At 39.0% G+C, this 23,123-nt stretch overlaps 1 pseudogene; it reads left to right on the plus strand.

The window, feature by feature from the left end:
• The first annotated feature begins 1,504 nt into the window (after positions 1-1,504).
• LOC114636563 lies at positions 1,505-9,162 on the plus strand (annotated as a pseudogene).
• The last annotated feature ends 13,961 nt before the right edge of the window (positions 9,163-23,123 follow it).

Consider the following 23,123-nt stretch of genomic DNA (forward strand, 5'->3'; position numbering starts at 1 on the left):
ATTATTTGTCCTTATATTCACAGCTAAGTGTAGTTCTTATCTTTCAAAATAAAACAAAACAAAACAAAACAAAACAAAACAAAACAAAACAAAACAAAACTGCACTCTGTAACATATGGAGAGCATTACAGAAAATTACAGTGTAGAACGCAAGTGATCCTGTAATATTCAACCTAATCAGATTACCTGATCCAGTCCCACCTGATCCATACAACTAATGCAATCTAAGCTTCAGGTAACATCATGCAAGAGTGCTGGAAAGAGTGTAAGAGCCAGAGAAACATGAATTTTATTATTATTATTACTTTTTTATCAAAGCACTAATTTTTTATTTATTATTTACTAAATATTAAAATATTTAAATATTTTACTAAACAGAACTCCATTTAATACAGAATAAATGGTTGCCTGATTACAAATGAACTGTGTATATTGTCCATTTTTCACACATCAATATCCTGTGGGTAGGGCCTTTAAACTTGGCTGACTAGTTAAGAGCATTTACTATTCTTTCAGAAGACCCAGGTTTGGTTTCCATCACATACATCCTGGTTCACAGCAACTCCAGTTTCAATGCATCTGACACCCTCTTCTGACCTCTGAGGGCAAGAGGCATGCACATAGTATACAGACATACATGCAAGCAAAACCAGAATACACATAAAATAAAATAAAAACAAAAATGTGTTTTTAAATAAGAATCCTGTAAACAACACACCTAGATTCTACCAAATCTATCTGTTCTAAAGTCAATTTCCTTTGCTTTCTAAGCAAGATAAAATAAATATCTTTAAAACCTGAGAATTTTCATTAACTACTGGGTTATATGTTAAATATATGTATTTTAAAATTTGTCTAGTGTTCATTCTCCTGTCCCTCTGGGCTTCTCTTCTGTCTCACCCCATACCTGATCCTGCTCTCCTTTTTCGTCACTTTCCCCTGTCCTACCCAGGTCCCTCCTTCCCTCTGTCTCCCATGATTTTGTTTCCCCTTCTAAGTGGGATTGAATCATCCTCTCTTGAGCTTTCCTCCTTGTTAAAATTCTCATATATCTTGGGTAGTTTTTGGCTAATATCCACTTATCAGTGAATATGTACCATTCATGTACTTTTGGTTCTGGGTTACCTCACTCAGGATGATATTTTCTAGTTCCACTCATTTAATGCAAAATTCATGATGACCTTTTTTTTTTTAAATAGCCAAGTAGTAAATTGTGGAAATGAACCACATTTTCTATATCCATTCTTTGGTTGGGGGATATGTAGCTGCTAGTATTTGGGGATAGAGGGAACCTCTAGAAAGTTGCAGAGAAGTGGAATGTGAGATGCTTTCAGGACTCAATGGGGGTGACCTTAATCAAAATGCCCAATAGTGAGGAGATAGAATATGAAGAAAATACCTCTGTAGATAGACAGGGCACCCAATGGAGGGATGGGGTCACCAATCCACCTTTAAAAATTTTGATCTGGTATCATTCTTGACTAAAAGAAATACAGGGACAAAAATGGAGCAGAAAGTGAAAGACAGGCCATCCAGTGATCAGCATCACTTGGGACTTATCCACATGGGCAGGTACCAAACCCTGACATTATGCCATGTTATGCTTGCAGATGGGAGCCTAGCATGGCTGTCCTCTGAGAAACTCTACCAGCAGTTGACTGAGACAGATGCATACTCACAGCCAACCATTGGACTGAGGTATGGGACTCCTGTGGAAGATTAAAGGGAAGAATTGAAGTGGATTACCACCCCATAGGAAGACCAAGAGTATCAACTAACCTGGACACCTGGGAGTTCTTAGGGACCAAGCCACCAATCCAAAGAGCGTACATGGGCTACTGGTCTGTGGCCCCTGACACATATATAACAGAGGACTACCTTGTCTGGCCTCAGTGGGAGAAGATGCTCCTAATTAAGTAAAGACTTTCTGCACAAGGAAGGCAGTTGTGGGAGGGGGGAGATGATCTGGGGATGGGTGGGTAGGTGAAGGGGTAGGGTGGAGAGCATCATTTCAGATGCAAAGGTAAGGGAGGATGGAGAGAAAAACTCTTAGACTGGGGACAAGGAAAGTGGTAAACATTTAGAATGTAAAAATGAAACATACAAACAAATAAGAAAACAAAAAGTAGTCTAGTATTTGTTGGCATGTCTGTACTATTCTCTGTTCACACAAGAAGTGTGGGAATAACCCAGGCTCTCCACATCCACACAACAATGTTATCTGTATCATCTTTTAACCATCCTTACCTTTTTTAAAAAATATTTTTATTGGATATTTTATTTACATTTCAGATGTAATCCCCTACATATAGAGCTGGAGCCATGGGTCCCTCCCTATGAGCTCCCAGGCTGGTGGTTTAGGTCCTGAGAGCTCTGGTTGGTTGTTATTGTTGCTCTCCTCATGGGACCACAAATCTTTTCAGCTCCTTCAGTCTTCTCTCTAACTCCTCCATTGGGAACCCCATGATCAGGTCAATGGTTAGCTATGAGCTTCCACCTCTGTATATTTCAGGCTCTGGCAGACATCTAAGGAGACAGCTATATCAGGCTCCTGTCAGCATGCACTTCCTGGCATCCACATCAGTGTCTACCTTTGGTGAATGCACATGAGATGGATACCCAGGTAGAGTAGTTTCTAGATGACCCCTCTTTCAGTTTCTGTCCCATGCTGTTTCCATATTTGCTCCCATGAGAATTTTGTTACCCCTTCTAAGAAGGGCCAAAGCACCCACACTTTGGTCTTCCTTGTTCATGAGCTTCATGTGGTCTGTGAGTTGTATCTTGGGTATTGTAAGCTTTTGGGCTAATATCCAATTATCAGTGAGTGCATACCATATGTATTCTTTTGTGATTGGGTTACCTCACTCAGGATGGTATTTTCTAGTTCCATCCATTTGCCTAAGAATTTCTTGAATTCATTGTTTTTAATAGCTTAGTAATGCTCCACTGTGTAAATGTACCACATTTATGTATCCATTCCTCTGTTGAAGGACATCTGGGTTGTTTCCAGCTTCTGGCTATTATAAATAATGGTGCTAAGAACAAAGTGGAGCATATGTCCTTGTTATATGTTGGAGCATCTTCTGGCTATATACCTGGGAGTGGTATAGCTGGATCTTCAGATAATGCTAAGTCCAATTTTCTGCGGAACCACCAAACTGATTTTCAGAGTGGTTGTACCAGCTTGCAACCCCACCAACAATGGAGGAGTGTTCCTCTTTCTTCACATCCTTGCCAGCATCTGCTATTACCTGAGTTTTTTTTATTGGATGTTTTATTTACATTTCATATGTTATCCCCTTACCCCATCCCCCCCACCCAGGAACCCCCTATCCCCTCACCCCTACTCCTGCTTCTCTGTGGATGTACCCCTACCTACTCCCACACTCCCACCTCCCCGCCCTCATATTCTCCCCCCCCACACACACACACACTGGGGCATCCAGCCTTCATAAGACCAAGGATCTCTTCTCCCACCTATGGCCGACAGGGCCCTCCTCCCTTACATATATAGTTGGAGCCATGGATCCCTCCCTAAGTGCTCCCAGGCTAGTGGTTTAGACCCTGGGAGCTCTGGTTGGTTGTTATTGTTGCTATCCTCATGGAGCCACAAACCCTTTCAGCTCCAACAGTCTTCACTCTAACTCCTCCATTGGGAACCCTATGATCAGTTCGATGGCTAGCTGTGAGCATCTGCCTCTGAATATGTCAGACTCTTGCAGACCTCTGAGGAGACATCCATATCAGGCTCTTATCAGCATGCACTTCCTGACTTCCACATCAGCATCTACCTTTGGTGATTGCACATGGGATGGATACTCAGGTGGAATGGTCTTCAGACGGCCCCTCCTTCAGTTTCTGTTCCACACTTTGTCTTCATATTTGCTCCCTTGAGTCTTTTGTTGCTCCTTCTAAGAAGGACCAAAGCACCCACACTTTGGTCTTCCTTCTTCACAAACTTAATGTGGCCTGTGGGTTGAATCTTGGGTATTTCAAGGTTCTGGGCTAATATCCAATAATCAGTGAGTGAATACCATGTGTGTTCTTTTGTGATTGCCTTACCTCACTTGGGATGATATTTTCCAGTTCCATCCATTTACCTAGGAATTTCTCTAATTCATTGTTTTTGATAGATGAGTAATACTCCATTGTGTAAATGTATCACATTTTCTGTATCCATTCCTTTGTTGAAAGACGTCTGGGTTCTTTCCAGCTTCTGGATATTATAAATAAGGCTTCTATGAACATAGTTGAGCACATGTCCTTGTTATATGTTACAGCATCTTCTGGGTATATGCCCAGGAGTGGTATAGCTGCGTCCTCAGGTAATGCTATGTCCAATTTTCTGAGGAACCACCAGGCCAGACTGATTTCCAAAGTGGTTGCACCATCTTGCAGTCCCACCAACAATGGAGGAGTGTTCCTCTTTCTCCACACCCTCGCCAGCATCTACTATCACCTGACTTTTTAATCTTAGCCATTCTGACTGGTATGAGATGGATTCTCAGGGTTGTATTGATTTGCGTTTCCCTGACAACTAAGGCTACTAAACATTTCTTTAGGTGCTTCTCGGCCATTCGAGTTTCCTCAGTTGAAAATTCTTTGTTAAGCTCTATACCCCATTTTTTAATAGGGTTATTTGGTTGTCTGGAGTCTAATTTCTTGAGTTCTTTGTGTATATTGGATATTAGCCCTCTATCAGATGTAGGATTGGTAAAGATCTTTTTCCAATTTGTTGGTTGCCATTTGCCCTATTGACAGTTTCCTTTACCTTACAGAAACTTTGCAATTTTATGAAGACCCATTTGTCAGTTCTTGATCTTAGAGCATAAGCCATTGCTGTTCTGTTCAGAACTTTCCCCTGTGCCCAAGTATTCCAGGTTCTTTCCCACCTACTCTTCTATTAGTTTCAGTGTATCTGGTTTTATGTGGAGGTCCTTTATCCACTTAGACTTGAGCTTTGTACAAGAGATAAGAATGGATCAATTTTCATTCTTCTACATGTTGTCCTCCAGTTGAACCAGCACCATTTGTTGAAAATGCTGTCCTTTTTCCACTGGACAGTTTTAGCTCCTTTGTCAAAGATCAAGTGACCATAGGCATGTGGGTTCATTTCTGGGTCTTCAATTCTATTCCATCGATCTTCCTGCCTGTCTCTGTTCCAATACCGTTCAGTTTTTATCACTATTGCTCTGTAGTACAGCTTGAGGTCAGGGATGGTGATTCCTCCAGAAGTTCTTTTATTGTTGAGAATAGTTTTTGCTATCCTGGGTTTTTTGTTATTCCAAATGAATTTGAGAATTTCCTTTTCTATCTCTGTGAAGAATTGAGTTGAGATTTTAATGGGGATTGCATTGAATCTGTAGATTGCTTTTGGCAAGATGGCTATTTTTACTATATTGATCCTGCCAATCCATGAGCATGAGAGATCTTTCCATCTTCTGAGATCTTCTACAGTTTCTTTATTTAGAGAATCAAAAGTCCTGTCATTCAGATTTTTCACTTGCTTGGTTAGATTCACACCAAGGTATTTTATATTATTTGTGACTATTGTGAAGGGTGTCATTTCCTTAATTTCTTTCTCAGCCTGTTTATCCTTTGAGTAGAGGAAGGCTACTGATTTTTTTTTTTGAGTTGATTTTATATCCAGCCACTTTGCTGAAGTTGTTTATCAGGTTTAAGCGTTCTCTGGTGGAAGTTTTGGGGTCACTTAAGTATACTGTCTTATTATCTGCACATATTGAAATTTTGACTTCTTTCTATCCTATTTGTATCCCTTTGATCTCCTTTTGTTGTCTAATTGCTCTGGCTAGTACTTCCAGTACTATTTTGAATAGGTAGGAAGAGAGAGGACAGCCTTGTCTAATCTCTGAATTTAGTGGGATTCCTTCAAGTTTCTCTCCATTTCGTTTGATGTTGGCTTCTGGCTTGCTGTATATTGCTTTTATTATGTTTAGGTATGGTCCTTGAATCCTGATATTTCCAAGATTTTTACCATGAAGGGATTTTGAATTTTGTCAAATGCTTTCTCAGCATCTAGTGAGATGATCATGTGTTTATTTTTTCTTTGAGTTTGTTTATATAGTGGATTATATTGATGGATTTCCGAATATTGAACCATCCCTGCATTCCTGGGATAAAACCTACTTGATCATGATGGATGATAGAAACATGACTTTTAATGTGAGATTATTTCTTCTAAAAATATTATGGAAGCTATACATGTGAAGTCTCAACAGTGTGGCTCCCTAAGAAGGAAAGGGTGACAACAACAGGCATGCTAATGCACAAGGGGCAAATCTCAAGAGACATCAATCCTATATAAAAACCACAGATAACCAGTGAATACGTAGGGTGGTAAAAGTGGTGTTCTTCAGGAAAGAGACCTCCTGTTGGTTAGCCAATATTAAATGGTCAGCCACCAATTTTTTTACCCACATAGTTCTGGGAGTAGAATTTTTTGTTCTTGTTGCTTTGAATTTTCTCTGCCAAATAGTGTTTTGGTTTCAGAGGAATCAGTCTTTATTTTCAGTGGAGGCTGAATAAAATCTGTAGATACACTGGCTTATTGTGGTCCACTCATTTGGGAGTGAATAGAGACAACCATCAGAACTCTGATGTGTGCTTTGGTTCTGGATAAACAACTAATAAGGTATAAGTTTCATAAGGTATAAGTTTACCTGGGAGGACTTGAACTAAGAAAGGCATACACACAGAACTGAATATTAGCCATTATTAAGGGAACATTCCTCAGTGTCACCCAGGTCCTCTTCTGGGTGATGGACCATAGCATAGAGCCCATCAGCAAATGTTGGTCTCATATATATACAATGAAATTCATTCATGCCAGTCCTAAAATTAACCCCAATGGAGAGTTGCAAAAGCCTGAGTAAACATGAAAGCAATGGGAAACTATATGGTAAACATAAGTGTTTTAAAACAAAAAAGTAGAAACTGAAGCAGTGGTGAGAACTTTACATGCTTGCAACAATCTGCACACGTTGATCAGCAAAAGCTGATCATTGAAGGATTCTAGATGTTGCTGTGTGATCACTGTGACAATCATTCCTGTGGAGCATCATCTCCATACACCTATGTACTTTTTTTCTGAGCATGATCTCCATCTCTTAGGCTTGCTATACCATTGCCACCATTCCTTGTGTGTTCTTTGGCTTCCTTAATCCTCACCAGGCCACAGATACCCAACGCTGTATAACCCAGATTGTTTTTTATCTAACGTTTGGCATCGACAGCTGATTTATTAGCATAGTAGTGAGTTATAAGAGTTATGTGGCCATTTGCAATTACTTAAGGTATTCAATATCATCATGCGTAGGAAAGCCTGTATCCTCTTGGCATCTGGGTTCCTGGCTTCAGCCTGGTTATTATCCAAGCTATATCAGTGTTTGGTCTGGCCTTCTATGATGGTTTTGTTGTTTACTTCTTCTGCAATTTGAGACCCCTGCTAAAGCTGTTCTGCATAATTACCAATGAGATCATAAGCTTTTTTTTCTGTGTCTATGTCTCACACATGGGCCTCATTTTCATTCCTTAAGTTGTTATTATTTTTGCCATCCTTAAGATTGCCTCAGTTGACAAGAATGCCTTTCTTACCCATCATGGAATACGCATTATCAAATGCAATACACTTCTGTCTTATCTTGGTAAGGCTCTGTGCAGAATCTTACCCATCCTTGGCTTTCCAGCCTATTAATTTAATAACTCTGTCTGGGGGTCCATTTTCAGGTTTAATCCATGTACTTTGGCTGCGAAAATGTTGATATTGTTAAATACAAGCTTTAACACTATGGGCAGGAATAAAAGTATTCCCAGGACAAAAAGGGCTAGCACGATCAAGCTATATATGCCATTCTTGAAGCTTGACCAAAATAGAAATACTGATCTCAGGCCATGGTTAATTTTATCAGCAGTATCTACCTCATCAACACTCAGCAAAGCAGCATTCTTAAAATTCATAATCTCACTATGCAAAGTTAAAACATCCAGAGAGTTGTTAGAATTATGCCAAATACACTGCAAATGTCTTTCAAGTTTTTCCTAATTATAATGACTACCACTGTAAATTTTAGAACTAACATGAACCCAATGGTATTAGGCATAACATTCGAGATGGCTTCTCACTCTTAAACTCTGACCCTCCTTCCAATAATTTGAATAGGATAAAGAGCATCAATCCTTTCTTCCAAATGCTTATCTAAATTTCTTGTCAGAACCACCTAAGACAGGCTCAGTCTTGTTTATGAAATCAAAAAGGGGGAGAGGTGGAGAACTTTTGGGGCTGCTTGGCAAGAATCTGACAGGGGCCAAGGACAAGGAACTGGGCTACTTGGCAGGAATATGACATTGGCCAAGGACAAGGAAGTGGGCTTCAGGCAGGAATCTGACAGTACACTAGGACAAAGAGATAATTTCAGGCAGGAATCTAAATCTTAGGATAAAACAAAGAAGTAATTTTAGGCAGGAATCTAAATATTAGGCTAAAACAAAGAAGTAATTTCAGTCAGGAATCTAAATATTAGGCTAGAACAAAGAAGTAATTTCAGGCAGGATTCTAAATTTTATGCTAGAACAAGGAAATGGGCTTCAGACATGAAAATGACTTTGGGCTAAGACAGGGAAGTTGACTCAGATATTTTGGTCATCCTGATAAGCCCTTAGAAACAGTGATCATGGAATGTTCACAGAATTTTGTTTATTGCCTTGTGTGTTCTTTGACTATTTGTGTTTATTGTCTTGCTGTTCCTGACTATATGCATCTATTATATTGCTAGTTTCTCAAACTAGAACTGACCTTAATAATACTTGCATGTAATTAAAATGGTATAAAAGCAAAAAGGAGGAAGGGGATTAGATAGGAGTGTTCTAGAGAGGGGAAATAAGGAAAGAGGACAGTATCTGAAATGTTAATAAATAAAATATCCAATAATTTAAAAAAAGTTTGCTTCAGCTGAAGGTCAAAAGAAGGCCTTTGTAACCCATACTTCCCACCCCATTGTGGTCATCATCCATTATCCTGTGCCCCAGTGTTCGCTGGGGCAGGCCAGGCTCATCTAAATGATCTACACCATCATTACCCCTCTACTGAATCTAGTGTTGAGCAATTTGAGAAACATGAAGGTCAAAGTTGCTCACAAAACCTAAGACTGTGAGTCTTAGGTTTATTCCTCTTTAACATAACATCTTTTGAAGACATTTTTCTTGGTTTTACAGATATGAACTAATTTTTCTGCTTTTTCAATAATGCCTTTACCTACAGGGTCAAAATAAAAAAAAACCTGCATTGAATTGATTGATAAAACAGTAGCATCCTCCTGGAGTAGTTACATTTATCTGGGTCCTACTTCAAGCATACATGGAAGTATATGGTAGAAAAATTTGCACACACAAGCTACTCACACCTAAGTAGCTTTATTTGCATTCATGAATGATCATACACAAAGTTCTTTTGTTAGTTACACAAATGAACAGAAGACTAAAAGTCTAGCAGGGTCCTAGAAGACATGAACGAATAACTTTGAACACATCTTCAGAAAACTTCTTTGTTGAAGGCAAAAATGTCAACGTGTAGCCTTTGTAATAAATAAATGAAGAGATAAATATGAAGCTTTCTGTCAAAACACCTTTGTATTCATTCTATCATTACAAACTCCTAACAGCATTATAATTGGGATAAATTCAAAACTCTGGAGATATGTCTTCAAAGAAGATAGAAGTCCTCTATTGACTTAGCCAGTGCACACAGGGAAAGAAATGTGTCTTGACTATAGTCCTGCAATTCACAGCTAAGAAAACAGATGGAAACAGAGGCAGTGCCAAAAGGTTAGTATGTTCTGATCTTATTTTTTTTTCGGTAGTTGGTTTTGCTATTGCAAAGAGATGTTTCCTTTTGAGGAGGAAGATTAAACTTATATCTGAAGATTTTGAGCTAGGAGCCTCCAAAGAGAAGAATATGCAACATTTGTCTTTCTGGACCTAGGTTAGTTCATTGAATATGATCTTTTCTAGTTCCATACCTTTACTTGAAAAGTTAAAGATTTCATTTTTCTTTACAAACAAATATTCTAGTATATTTTACAATATTCTATAATGTATATGTACAACACTCTCATTATCCATTCCTCAACCAAAGCACATGTATATTGTTTCCATTTCCTAGCTAGCATAACTAGACCAGCAATTTGGAGCCCAATCTCAAAAGACATATCCACAAATTATCTTCCACAGCCAAGGCACAGGAAATATTGCAGAAGAGGGGACAGAGATTTTTTTTATTATTTTTAATGGATATTTTATTAACATTTCAGATGCGATCCCCTTTCCCCATCCCCCCACCCCCCACCTAGGAATCCCCTATGCCATCCCCATCCCCCTGCTTCTATGAGAATGTGCTCCCAACCACCTGCCCACTCCCACTTCATGAACCTCGAATTCCCCTACACGGGGGCATCCAACCTTCACTGGACCAGGACCTCCTCTCTCACCTGTGCCCAACAAGGCCATCCTCCCTTACATATACAGATGGAGACATGGGTCCCTCCCTATGTGCTCCCAGGCTGGTGGTTTAGACCCTGGAAGCTCTGGTTGGTTGGTATTGTTGCTCACCCATGGGGCCTCAAACCCTTTCGGCTCCTTCAGTTTTCTCACTCACTCCTCCATTGGGAACCCCATGATCAGTTCAATGGTTAGTTGTGAGCATCTGTATCTGAATATGTCAGACTCTGGCAGACCTCTGAGGAGACATTTATATCAGGCTCCTGTCAGCATGCACTTCCTGACATCCACATCAGCATCTACCTTTGGTGGCTGCACATGGGACGGATACCCAGGTGGAATGGTCTCCAGACAGCCCCTCCTTTGGTTTCTGTTCCACACTTTGTTTTCATATTTGCTCTCTTGAGTATTTTGTTACTCCTTCTAAGAAAAATGGAAGCACCCACACTTTGGTCTTCCTTCTTCATGAGCTTCATGTGATCTGAAAGTTGTATCTTTGGTATTGTGAGCTTTTGGGCTAATATCCACTTCTCAGTGAGTGTATATCATATGTGTTCTTTTGTGATTGGGTTACCTCACTCAGGATGATATTTTCTAGTTCCATCCATTTGCCTAAGAATTTCATGAATTCATTGTTTTTAATAGATGAGTAATACTCCATTGTGTAAATGTATCACATTTTCTGTATCCATTCCTCTGTTGAAAGATGTCTGGGTCCTTTCCAGCTTCTAACTATTATAACTAAGGCTGCTATGAACATAGTGGAGCATGTGTCCTTGTTATAAGTAGGTGCATCTTTTGGGTATATGCCCAGGAGTGGTATAGCTGCATCCTCAGGTAATGCTATGTCCAATTTTCTGAGGAACTGGCAGGCCAGACTGATTTCCAAAGTGGTTGCACCATCTTGCAGTCCCACCAACAATGGAAGAGTCTTACTCTTTCTCCACACCCTCACCAGCATCAGCTATACCTGAGGTTTTGATCTTAGCCATTCTGACTGGTGTGAAGTGGAATCTCAGGTTGTTTTGATTTGCATTTCTCTGATGACTAAAGATGTTGAACATTTCTTTAGGTTCTTCTCAGCCATTCAAGTTTCCTCAGTTGGGAATTCTTTGTTTAGTTCTGTACCCCATTTTTAATAGAGTTATTTGGTTGTCTGGAGTAAAATTCCTTGAGTTCTTTGTATATATTGGATATTAGCCCTCTATCAGATGTAGGATTGGTAAAGATCTTTTCCCAATCTGTTGGTTTCTGTTTTGTCCTATTGACAGTGTCCTTTGCCTTACAGACACTTTGAAATTTTATGAAGTCCCATTTTTCAGTTCTTGATCTTACAGCATAAGCCATTGGTGTTCTGCTCAGGAAATTTTCCCCTGTGCCCAGGTGTCAGGGGCAGCCTTGCCTATACACTGAAGACTTAAAATAAACAATAGGCCTAGGTCAGGTTGCTAACACAAAATCTTGTGTCTCTGTGGAAAAACACTGAAACAGATAGCTATAAGACACTGTAAACAGGCAGCTTTGGTAGAAATTTACCAGCCTGGATGAGAACAAATAGTCATAGGTCTTGTGGGTAGTCATAGACCTTGGGTAGCCTAAGTGGACAGTACCAACTTAGATAAGGACAAGTGATTCATAGACAGAGTCATAGTGACCTGTCCTCTGAATCTTCACCCAGCTGACACTCTGTTCTGGAAGATATCTGTACTCCCCCTGAACACTACACTTCTGGTTCATCCTCTTCCCTACATCCTACCTTTTTGTGTATGTAACCTCTGTATGAAAAAGTAAAAATTACAATTTTATCAGACTATAGACAAATCGTGGTTCTTTGTGTTCACCTGTTTCCCCCATCTTATCCTTCCGGTGACCTCCCCCGACCCCTCTTTAATGCCCTGGTGGACAGGGCACTCACGTATTCACGGTTCTTCCCCACCTTCTCTTCTATTAGTTTCAGTTTATCTTGTTTTATATGAAGGTCCTTTATCCACTTTGACTTGAGCTTTGTAGAAGGAGATAAGAACTGATCAATTTGCATTCTTCTACATGCTGACCTCCAGTTGAACCAGTACCATTTGTTGAAAATGCTGTCCTTTTTCCACTGGACAGTTTTAGCTCCTTTGTCAAAGATCAAGTGACCATAGGTGTGTGGGTTCATTTCTGGGTCTTAAATTCTATTCCATTGATCTTTGTCTCTGTACCAATTCCATGCAGTTTTATCACTATTGCTCTAAAATACAGCTTGTGGTCAAGGGCGGTGATTCCTCCAGAAGGTTTTTTTTTTGTTTGGTTTTTTTTTTTTTTGTTTTTTTTGTTTTTTTTTTTTTGTTTTTTTTTTTTGAGAATAGTTCTTGCTATTCTGGTTTTTTTGTTATTCCAAATAAATTTGTTAATTGCTCTTTCTATCTCTGTGAAGAATAGAGTTGGAATTTTGATGGGGATGGGATTGGATCTGTAGATTGCTTTTGGCAAGATGGCTATTTTTACTATATTGATCCTGCCAATCCATGAGCATGGGAGATCTTTCCATTTTCTAAGATCTTTGATTTCTTTCTTCAGAGACTTGAAGTTCTTGTCATACAGATCTCTAGCTTTCTTGGTTAGATTCACGCCAAGGTATTTTATATTATTTGTGACTATTGTGAAGGGTGTCATTTCCCTAATTTCTTTCTCAGCCTGTTTATCCTTTGAATAGAGGAAGGCTACTGATTTTTTTGAGTTGATTTTATATCCAGCTACTTTGCTGAAGTTGTTTATCAGGTTTAAGAGTTCTCTGGTGGAAGTTTTGGGGGCACTTAAGTATACTATCTTATTATCTGCAAATAGTGAAGTTTTGACTTCTTCCTATCCTATTTGTATCCCTTTGATCTCCTTTTGTTGTCTAATTGTTCTGGCTAGGACTTCCAGTAGTATATTGAATAGGTAGGAAGAGAGAGGGCAGTCATGTCTAGTCCCTGAATTTAATGGGTTGCTTCAATTTCTCTCCATTTAGTTTGATGTTGGCTACTGGCTTGCTGTATATTGCTTTTACTATGTTTAAGTATGGCCCTTGAATTCCTGATCTTTCCAGGAGTTTTACCATGAAGAGATGTTGAATTTTGTCAAATGATTTCTCAGTATCTAGTGAAATTATCATGTGTTTTTTTGGGGGGGGGTTGAGTTTGTTTATATAGTGGATTACGTTGATGGATTTCCAAATATTAAACCATCCCTGCATTCCTGGGATAAAGCCTACTTGATCATGATGGATGATTGCTTTGATGTGTTTTTTTATTTGGTTTTCGAGAACTCTATTGAGTATTTTTGTATTGATATTCATAAGGGAGATTGGTCTGAAGCTCTGTTTCTTTGTTGGGTCTTAGCATGGTTTAGGTATCAGTGTAATTGTGGCTTCATAGAACAAAATGTGCAGTGTTTCTTCTGTTTCTATTTTGAGCAATAGTTTGAAGACAATTGATGTTAGGTCTTCCTTGAATTCCTAATAGAATTCTGCACTAAAACCATCTTGTCCTGGGCTTTTTTTGGTGGAGAGACTGCTAATGACTGCTACTATTTCTTTAGGGGTTATGGGATTGTTTAGATAAGTTATCTGTTCCTGATTTAACTGTGGTACCTGGTATCTGTCTAGAAAATTTTCCATTTTATCCAGGTTTTCCAGTTTTGGTGAGTATAGCCTTTTGTAGTAGGATCTGACGATTTTTTGAATTTCCTCATTTTGATTGTTATGTGTCCCTTTCCAAGTCTGATTTTATTAATTTGGGTACTGTCTCTGTGCCCTCTGGTTAGTCTGACTCAGGGTTGTAGGAGTAGCTAAGGTGGGAGGAGTTAGGAGAGCAAGAGGAAAAGGAAGAGGAGGAGCTGGAGAGAGCAGAGATGTAGGATGATGGAGAACCACAAAGTATGGAGAGCAGTCATGGGGAACAACTTATAATTAGGTTAGCTAATTGGGATATAACTCTCTTTGCACGAGCATCTTGTTATTAATCATTATCAAACATATAAAGCCTTTGATTAATCTATAAGAATTAGAGTCTCATTCACTTACTGGGCCTGCATGGATGGCAGAATGGTCTGGGCACTGCCTAGCCTTACGGAGACAGTGTGGAAGATTGGCAGAGCCATCTCCTACACTGGTGTCTAATGGGTGGCAGGGCTAGTGTTTCCGGTGGGCTGGTTCTAGCTGCTGCGTGCATGTGGCCTCTGGCCAAAGAACATGGCAGCTGAGCTAAACAGAGCTGCCGCAGCTTAGATAGTCAGATTAACCAGAGGACTCATTAAATAATTACTACAACACAGAGTTTATCTATCTTGTTGATTTTCTCAGAGAACCAGCTTCTGATTTTGTTGATACTTTGTATAGTTGTTTTTGTTTCTACTTGGTTGATTTCAGCCCTGAGTTTGATTATTTTCTGCTTTCTATTACTCTTGGGTATATTTGCTTCTTTTTATTCTAGAGCTTCCAGGTGTGCTGTCAAGCTGCTAGTGTATGCTTTCTCCAAATCCTTTTTGTAGACTCTTAGAGCTATGAGTTTTCCTGATGTGACCTCATTTTCATTAAATTCTAAAAAGTCTTTCTTTAAATTCTTTCTTTCTTCCTTAACCAAGTCATCATTGAGTAGAGCATTGTTCAGTTTCCACTTGTATGTGGACTTTCCATTGTTTTTGTTATTATTAAAGACCAGCCTTATTCCACAGTGATCTGAAAGGATACAAGGGATTGTTTCAATCTTTTTGTATCTGTTGAGGCCTGATTTGTGGCCAATTATATGGTCTATTTTGGAGAAGGTACCATGAGGTGCTGAGAAAAAGGTATATCCTTTTGTTTTAGGATGAAATATTCTATAAATCTCTGTTGAATCCATTTGGTTCATAACGTCTGTTAATTTCACTGTGTCTCTGTTTAGTTTCTGTTTCCATGATCTGTCCATTGAAGAGAGCAGGGTGTTGAAATCCCCAACTATTATTGTATGAGATGCAATGTGTACTTTGTGCTTTAGGAAAGTTTCTTTTATGAATGTGGGTGCCCTTGCATTTGGAGCATGGATGTTCAGAATTGAGAGTTCATCTTGGTAGATTTTTCCTTTGATAAGTATGAAATGTCCTTCCTTATCTTTTTTGATTACTTTTTGTTGAAAGTTGATTTTATTTGATATTAGAATAGCTACTCCAGCTTGTTTCTTGAGACCATTTGCTTGGAAATTGTTTCCCATCCTTTTACTCTGAGGAAGTGTCTGTCTTTGTCACTGAGGTGCATTTCCTGTATGCAGCAAAATTCTGGGTCCTGTTTATGTATCCAGTCTGTTAGTCTATGTCTTTTTATTGGAAAATTGAGTCCATTGATATTAAGAGACATTAGTTAAAAATGATGCTTCCTGTTATTTTTGTTATTAGAGGTGGAATTATGTTTGTGTAGCTATCTTCTTCTGGGTTTGTTGGACGATTACTTCCTTGCTTTTTCTAGATTGTAATTGCCCTTGTGTTTGAGTTTTCCATCTATTATCCTTTTGTAGTACTGGATTTGTGGGAAAATATTGTGTAAATTTTGTTTTGTCATGGAATATCTTGGTTTCTCCATCTATGGTAATTGAGAGTTTTGCTGGGTATAGTAGTCTGGGCTGGCATTTGTGTTCTCTTAGGGTCTGTGTGATATCAATCTAGGATCTTCTGGCTTTTATAGTCTCTGGAGAGAAGTATGGTGGAATTCTTATAGGTCTGCCTTTATATGTTACTTGACCTTTTTCCCTTACTGCTTTTAGTATTTTTTCTTTGTTTTGTGCATCTGATGTTTTGATTATTATGTGACAGGAGGTATTTCTTTTCTGGTCTAGTCTATTTAGAGTTCTGTAGGCTTCTTGTATGTTTATGAGCATCTCTTTCTTTAAGTTAGAGAAGTTTTCTTCTATAATTTTGTTTAAGATATTTAGTGGCCCTTTAAGTTGGGCATCTTCACTGTCATCTATACTTATTATTCTTAGGTTTGGTCTTCTCATTGTGTCACGGTTTTCCTGGATGTTTTGGGTTAGGAACTTTTTGTATTTTGCATTTACTTTGACAGTTGTGTCAGTTTTCTATGGTATCTTCTGCACATGAGATTCTCTCTTCTGTCTCTTGTATTCTGTTGGTGATGCTTGCCTCTATGACTCCCGATCTCTTTGCTAGGTTTTCTATCTCCATGATAGTCTTCCTTTGATATTTCTTTATTGTTTTTACTTCCATTTTTAGATCCTGGATGGTTTTGTTTAATTCCTTCACCTGTTTGGTTGTATTTTCTTGCAAATCTTTAAGGAATTTTTGTCTTTCCTTTTTAAGGGCTTCTACCTGTTTCCTGTGTTGTCCTCTATTTTTTAAGGGAGTTACTTATGTCTTTCTTAAAGTCCTCTATTATCATCTGATAAGTGATTTTAAATCTGAATCCTGTTTTTCCATTGTGATAGGGTGTCCAGGAATTGCTATAATGGGAGAACTGAGTTCAGATGATGCCAGATAACTTTGCTTTCTGTTGCTTATGTTCTTGTGTTTGCCTTTCGCCATCTGGTTAACTCTAGTGCTACCTGCAGTCACTGTCTCTGACTGGAGCCTGCCTTTCTAGTTATCTTGCTTGTGTCAGAACTCCTCAGATTCCAAAAGTTTCTTTGATCCTGTGATCCTGAACTCTTGGGTGGAAGAGCTCCTGGGACTCAGGCTACCTCTGGGATCCTGAAATCCTGCTGCTCTGAGTACAATGATTCCTATGCTGCTCTGAGTGCAGTGGTTCCTCTACATTGGATCATGATATGGTGTCTTCATAGGAACAGAGCAGCTAGGTGTCTTCTGCCCCAGCCAAAAGAACCAAGTGAGGGGCATAAGAGGAGTGGTATTCCAGAGGTTCTGTTTTTGGGTGGCTGCTGTGTCCTGAGTGCCCCAGGCTCCCAGTTGTACCTCTGGGGCATAGGGTTGTGGGAGAGTGTTCTTACCCACTGATCTGAGTGCAGTGGTTCCTTTAGGGTGGCTCAGGATATGGTGTCTTCACAGGAGCAGACTAGGTGTCTGCCCCAGCCAAAAGGCCAAAGAGATTTTAAGAACCAGAGGTTCTGGGAGTTTTTTCATGAAACTCATCTGCGTGATGCCTCACCCCAATTTTAGTTATTATCTCTCCCAGTTCTCTCTCCCTTATGACCCCTTCTGATCTAATACCCCTCTCCCCCTCTACCCATGATGGCTATTTTATTTCTCCTTCACAGAGAGATTTTTAAGTCACCACCTGTGCCCTCCTTGTTACTTACCTTCTCTGGGTCTGTGTATTATAGCATGGTTATATTTTCTTTATAGCTATTACCCATTTATAAATGAGCACATACCATATTTGTCTTTCTGAGTCTGAGGTACCTCACTCAGGATAATTTTTTTTAGTTTGTGAAGGAACCAAATTTTGTAATGTCATTCTTTTTAACAGCTGAGAAATTCTCCACTGTGTAAATGCACAATGTTTTTTTTATCCATTATTCAGTTGAGAAACATCAGTTGTTATTAGTTTTACAAAAAAAAAAAAAAGCTTCTATGAACGTGGTGGAGCAATTGTCTTTGTGGTAGGATAATGCATCCCTTGAGTAAATGGGCAGGAATGGTATTGCTTCGTCTTGAGGTAGAACTATTTCCAATTTTCTGAGAAATTGCCATATTTATTTCCAAAGTGATTGTGTAAGTCTGCACTCCCAGCAGCAATGGAGGAGTATTCCAAGCTCCACATACGTGGCAGCTGTCACTTGTATTTTTTGATCTTAGCCATTCTGATGGGTATAAGATAGAATTTCAGAGTTGTTTTGATTTGCATTTCCCTAATGGCTAAGGATGTTGAACATTTCTTTAAGTGTTTCTTGTCTATTTGGGATTTCTCTTTGAATATTCTCTGTTTAGATATGGGCCCCAGATTTTAATTAGATTATGTGGATCATTTTGATGTCAAGTTTCTTGAATTCTTTATATATTTTGGAAATTAGTCCTCTGTAGCCTGCTTCTTTTTCGTTTGTTTTTAACTTTCAATACAGCAGTAAAAGGGGATAGAGATTGAAAGGAGGCCAGCAAATGTATAGTTTCCTTTTTTTGGGTGAGCTTCAACTCCAGAATAAACTCAGGAGTAATTAATATAAGCAACGTGACCACAATATATGTATAATTATTAATCACTAGAAGCTCAAAACATCACTAAAAGTGTATAAGTTGTTCCCAAACATTGTTTCTTTAGTATTAAGAAGTTTCTTGGATTCCCGTTTTAATCAGAGTTCAATACAATACTTAATGGCATTCTTCCATCATAGAAGGAGAGAGTGGGCGTCTGACATGAAGAAGAAGCTTCTCTCTCACCTTTGCACTCTGTACCAATCATTTATACTGGGAAACAAACATATTCTGAGGATCAAATAATTTTTGTGGCACACAGAGTGAATCTGATCCTGTGGTATGATTCTGCAGAGGCAATGGATCTCTTATGAGTGTGTCATTGGATCTGTGAGGTCCTAAGGATTAAGACAGTCTGTGGAAATAAACAAGTCTTTTAATTCAAATAAACATAAGTCACCCACACAAAAAATTCACTCATGGAGTTTGATCAGGAATGTAGATACCTTTGCTTTAGTGTCTGGATTTACAGAATTAATGGTGGGTTCATTTTAGTGACATTGGTAAAAATGCAGTTCAAAATGTTTGCCTCACAGTTCTGGTAAACTTGGTTAAAAGCTGTTAAACATAAGTCTGATGCTGAATGTAATACCATCTCTTTTCTGAAGTCATCTGATAGATAGATAGTCATCTGGTAGATACTGATATACATTCTCACCTTGTATCAGGCCTATATATGCATTTCTCCAATGATGAAAGAAGACTGAGCTGAGGCCCTCAATCAGTCTCCTTCAAGAATTATACTGGCTGAGGAATCTTAACTTCTAGTTTTATACTCTGTTCTCAAGTATGCTGCCTTCAGTGCATTTCTATTTCAGGATTTTTCCCTTCTATGTTGATTATGAATAACTATCTAGACCAGAGTGCTAATCTTTGAGATAGTTTGAGGTTTCTGACTACCTAAGATTTCAATTTCTTTACATTTTCATCCCTTCCTTTCCTCTGATAGAGATGTGGTATCAAGGAACACCCAGCAGTGAAACTAATTCACTCAAGACTATGGGCTCAGTTCACTTCCTGGCATCCCTAAACTATTATAATTTTTGAATTCCGTTTCTAGAAAAGTGATTGACACAAGAACTTCGCTCAAAATTTTAGCTATGATATATTGCAGAGAAACTTTTAAAAATGATTCTATCAAGTTTATTGAGATAAAATCACTATGACTCAATTTAGTTGTCAGGAAGATGGTATTACCTCTTTAAAACTTGTTTTAAAAAATCTGATTTTTTTTTCTTTAGAATTTAGAGGGTTTTTTTTCTTCTTCTAAAGACTCTTCATAGCGAATTTTATTTTTCTGCCGTTCGATGCCTCTACCCTCCAGTAAGCCATCTTTAACCATAATGCTCTGCTGAAAGTTACTGAAGTTGTGCATATAACCCTATAACTTTGCAGTGCTTAAGAAGGAAAGAACACATATTGAATTTTGTGTGTATGTGTGTGTGTTTACAAATCATCAACCTATAGATTTAAAGCAGGAATGTTGTGGCAGTTGATGAAGCACTGAGTGGGAACATGAGCTAAACAACTTCCTAGAGCTGAGTAGGTAATTTAAGGGTGGAAGACAGCTTAGCTCTTTAGGTCATCCATTGATCTGGGCTTCTGGCTGCCTCTCCTATATGCCTATCAGGGAGCTTCACCTGTGGGTTCTAAAAAGTGTTCAGTTTTCTTCATTTTTCCACTTAGTAAGAATTAGTGGTGATTGCAGCAGCCTTTCTTCAAGGGCACAAGTCCCAAAAATACACACCAGGTGAATACTTTTTTTTTCTCCATCCTGGATGCTGACTATATACTTTTTCTTGAATAGCCACAAAGGGAGAGCTGCTGACTTGATTTACAGAAAACCTTCAATTAGCTATTGGAAGCTCATGAGAATTTGTAGTGGTCGATTTGGGGAAGCTAATGTTGCTTTATGGTCTTGGCAAGGAACAATTTATTATAGATGAGAGGTGGCAGAGGAGGCCAAATAGATAAGTCTTTGGGAGTAAATTTCATTCATATGTAGAACACACACATTCGTTGACATAGATGAAAATATTCATGAAGTATCAAGTCAAAACAACTCTCTTATAAGTGATATAATTTAGGGGGCACAAAATATTGAGGTCCTATCCCTGTGTTCCAATATTCTTTCCTGAGTTTAACTGAGTGTAAATGGAAAAACAAAAAAGCAGAAATGAAGATCTGGACACAGTCTGAAACACCTGAAATTTAGATACACAGACATGTTAAATGAGAGACCTGAGTTGCCCAGTGATATAGCTTGAAAAGTAATCCATCTGCCCTGCGTGAGGAATCCCTTCTGTGCCCTGTGCTTGAATTATCATGACATTGTGTCATGGTTGTGAAGTAATGAATGAGTAATACAAATTTAGGGATGAAAGGGACCTTGGATGTGACCTTGCCTTAACTTTTTTATCCAAAGAGAAATAGAATCTTAGAGACTGGTGAATCACATATTCTAACCCCACAGATACGAGCAGCTTGAACTTCTCCATATGGCTGAGTGCAACAATGTAGATGACACAAATGTGGATTAAGATTCTCAAGATTCTACAAATGCTCAGGAGGTGTGTCTCAAGCTGATCAAGTCTTAAATTTCTACTCACTTGAAGAATATCACAGTTTGCACTGAGGAGAGTTTGTCCTTAGACCTATGTCTGAAAACTTGTGCTTTAGCCCATTGAAAGATATACGGACACATTATAGGGGATACTATGGAGGAATGTGTCCTTCATGAATATGGCTTGAAGACTGAGCCCTGAAATAGGCCATGCAACAGTTCTGGGAGCTGCCTGTGCATTTTTGTCTACTCATATGCTTATTTATGTGAACCCATGAGAAAGGCTATTCTCTAAGGACTTGTGCCTTATGTCTCTGAAATGGAAAAATGGAAAAAAGGTAAGGAATATTAATAATATATTTTCTATATAAATCTGAATTTAAAGGGGGAATACATTTTGGAAGAGTGGATAAAAATGAAGGAAGGAGAGGGGGAGAATAAAAGGAAAGAGACAAAGAAAAAAACATGCTGCAGAATTTTTTCTTTATTTGCAGCCAAAACATTCTTAAAGGGCAAAATAGTGCTTTAGGCCTCATGAATACTTTTTTTTTTTACTCACTGAGATATTGCTGAATCATGTTCTTTCTCCATGGGAACATAAAATGTTCTATTGGAAAGGACGAATTAGAAACAAAGTTCAGTTAGGAAAAAATCAAAATATACCAATGTTTATTCTTTAAATATTTTCATGACTTTGTTATTAAACATTATTTTCTAAGTATTTTTTTATTGGATATTTTCTTTATTTACATTTCAAATGTTATCCCCTTTCCTGGTTTCCCTGCCCTGAAGCTCATTACCTCATCCCTCCTTCACTGCTTTATGAGAGTGTCCCCTCCCACCCACCCACTACCTCCTCCCACCTTGAATTCCCCTACACTGGGGCATTGAATCTTTACAGGACCAAAGACTGTTCCTCCCATTGATGCCCAACAAGGCCAACCTCTGCTACATGGAGCAGAGCCATGGAGCCATGGGTCCTCCATGTGTACTCCTTGGTTGGTGGTTTAGTCCCTGGGAGCTTTGGGGGATCTAGTTGGTTGATATTTTTGTTCTTTTTATGGGGTTGCAAACTCCTTCAACTCCTTCAGTCATCTCTCTAACTCCTCCATTGGGGATCCCACTGGGGAACCCAAGCTTAGTCCAGTGGTTGGATGCGAGCATCCTCCATTGTATTTGTCAGGCTCTGGCAGAGCCTCTCAGGAGACAGCTATACCATGCATGTGTCGGCATACACTTCTTTGCATTCACAAGAGTGTGTGGGTTTGATGACTGTATATGGGATAGATCTCCAGGTGGGCAGTCTTTGGATGTCCTTTCCAAGGAAGCATGACTCCCAGGCCCTCTAACACACCCAGGATCATAGGATCATAGGATCTCAGAAGCTTGGTCACATCAGGATTTCAGGATCCCAGAGGCAGCTTGACTCCCAGGAGCTCTGACACACCCAGAATCTCAGGATCACAAGATCCCGGAATCACAGGATCACAGAGACAGCTAGACTCTCAGGAGTTCTGACACAACCAGGATCACAGGAGGAACAGGCTCCAGTCAGAGACAGGGCAGGGAGGTAGCACTAGAGATAACCAGATGGTGAGAGGCAAGCACATGAATATTTTTAAGTTCCTTTTATGGACATCTTTCTTCATGGTATTAGTCAGTTTAGAGTATGGATAATCTAGAAGCCATCTCCTCACTGCCTGCCTCATGGTCACAACTGTTTGTACCTCTTCCATAGCTCTTTCTATCAGGTCACCTATCTCTATGGAAGGAGCTGGAAGAGGGTGAAGGTATATCTCCATAGTGTTAGTTCTGAAATGTCAATAAACCTGCAATTAAAGAAAGCACTTCTAGATACAGCCTCTTCCTTAATTTTGAGAAGAGCCAAAGAGGA

This window comes from Grammomys surdaster, unplaced genomic scaffold, assembly GCF_004785775.1.
Source record: "Grammomys surdaster isolate TR1022 unplaced genomic scaffold, NIH_TR_1.0 124525, whole genome shotgun sequence".
Lineage (NCBI taxonomy): Eukaryota > Metazoa > Chordata > Mammalia > Rodentia > Muridae > Grammomys > Grammomys surdaster.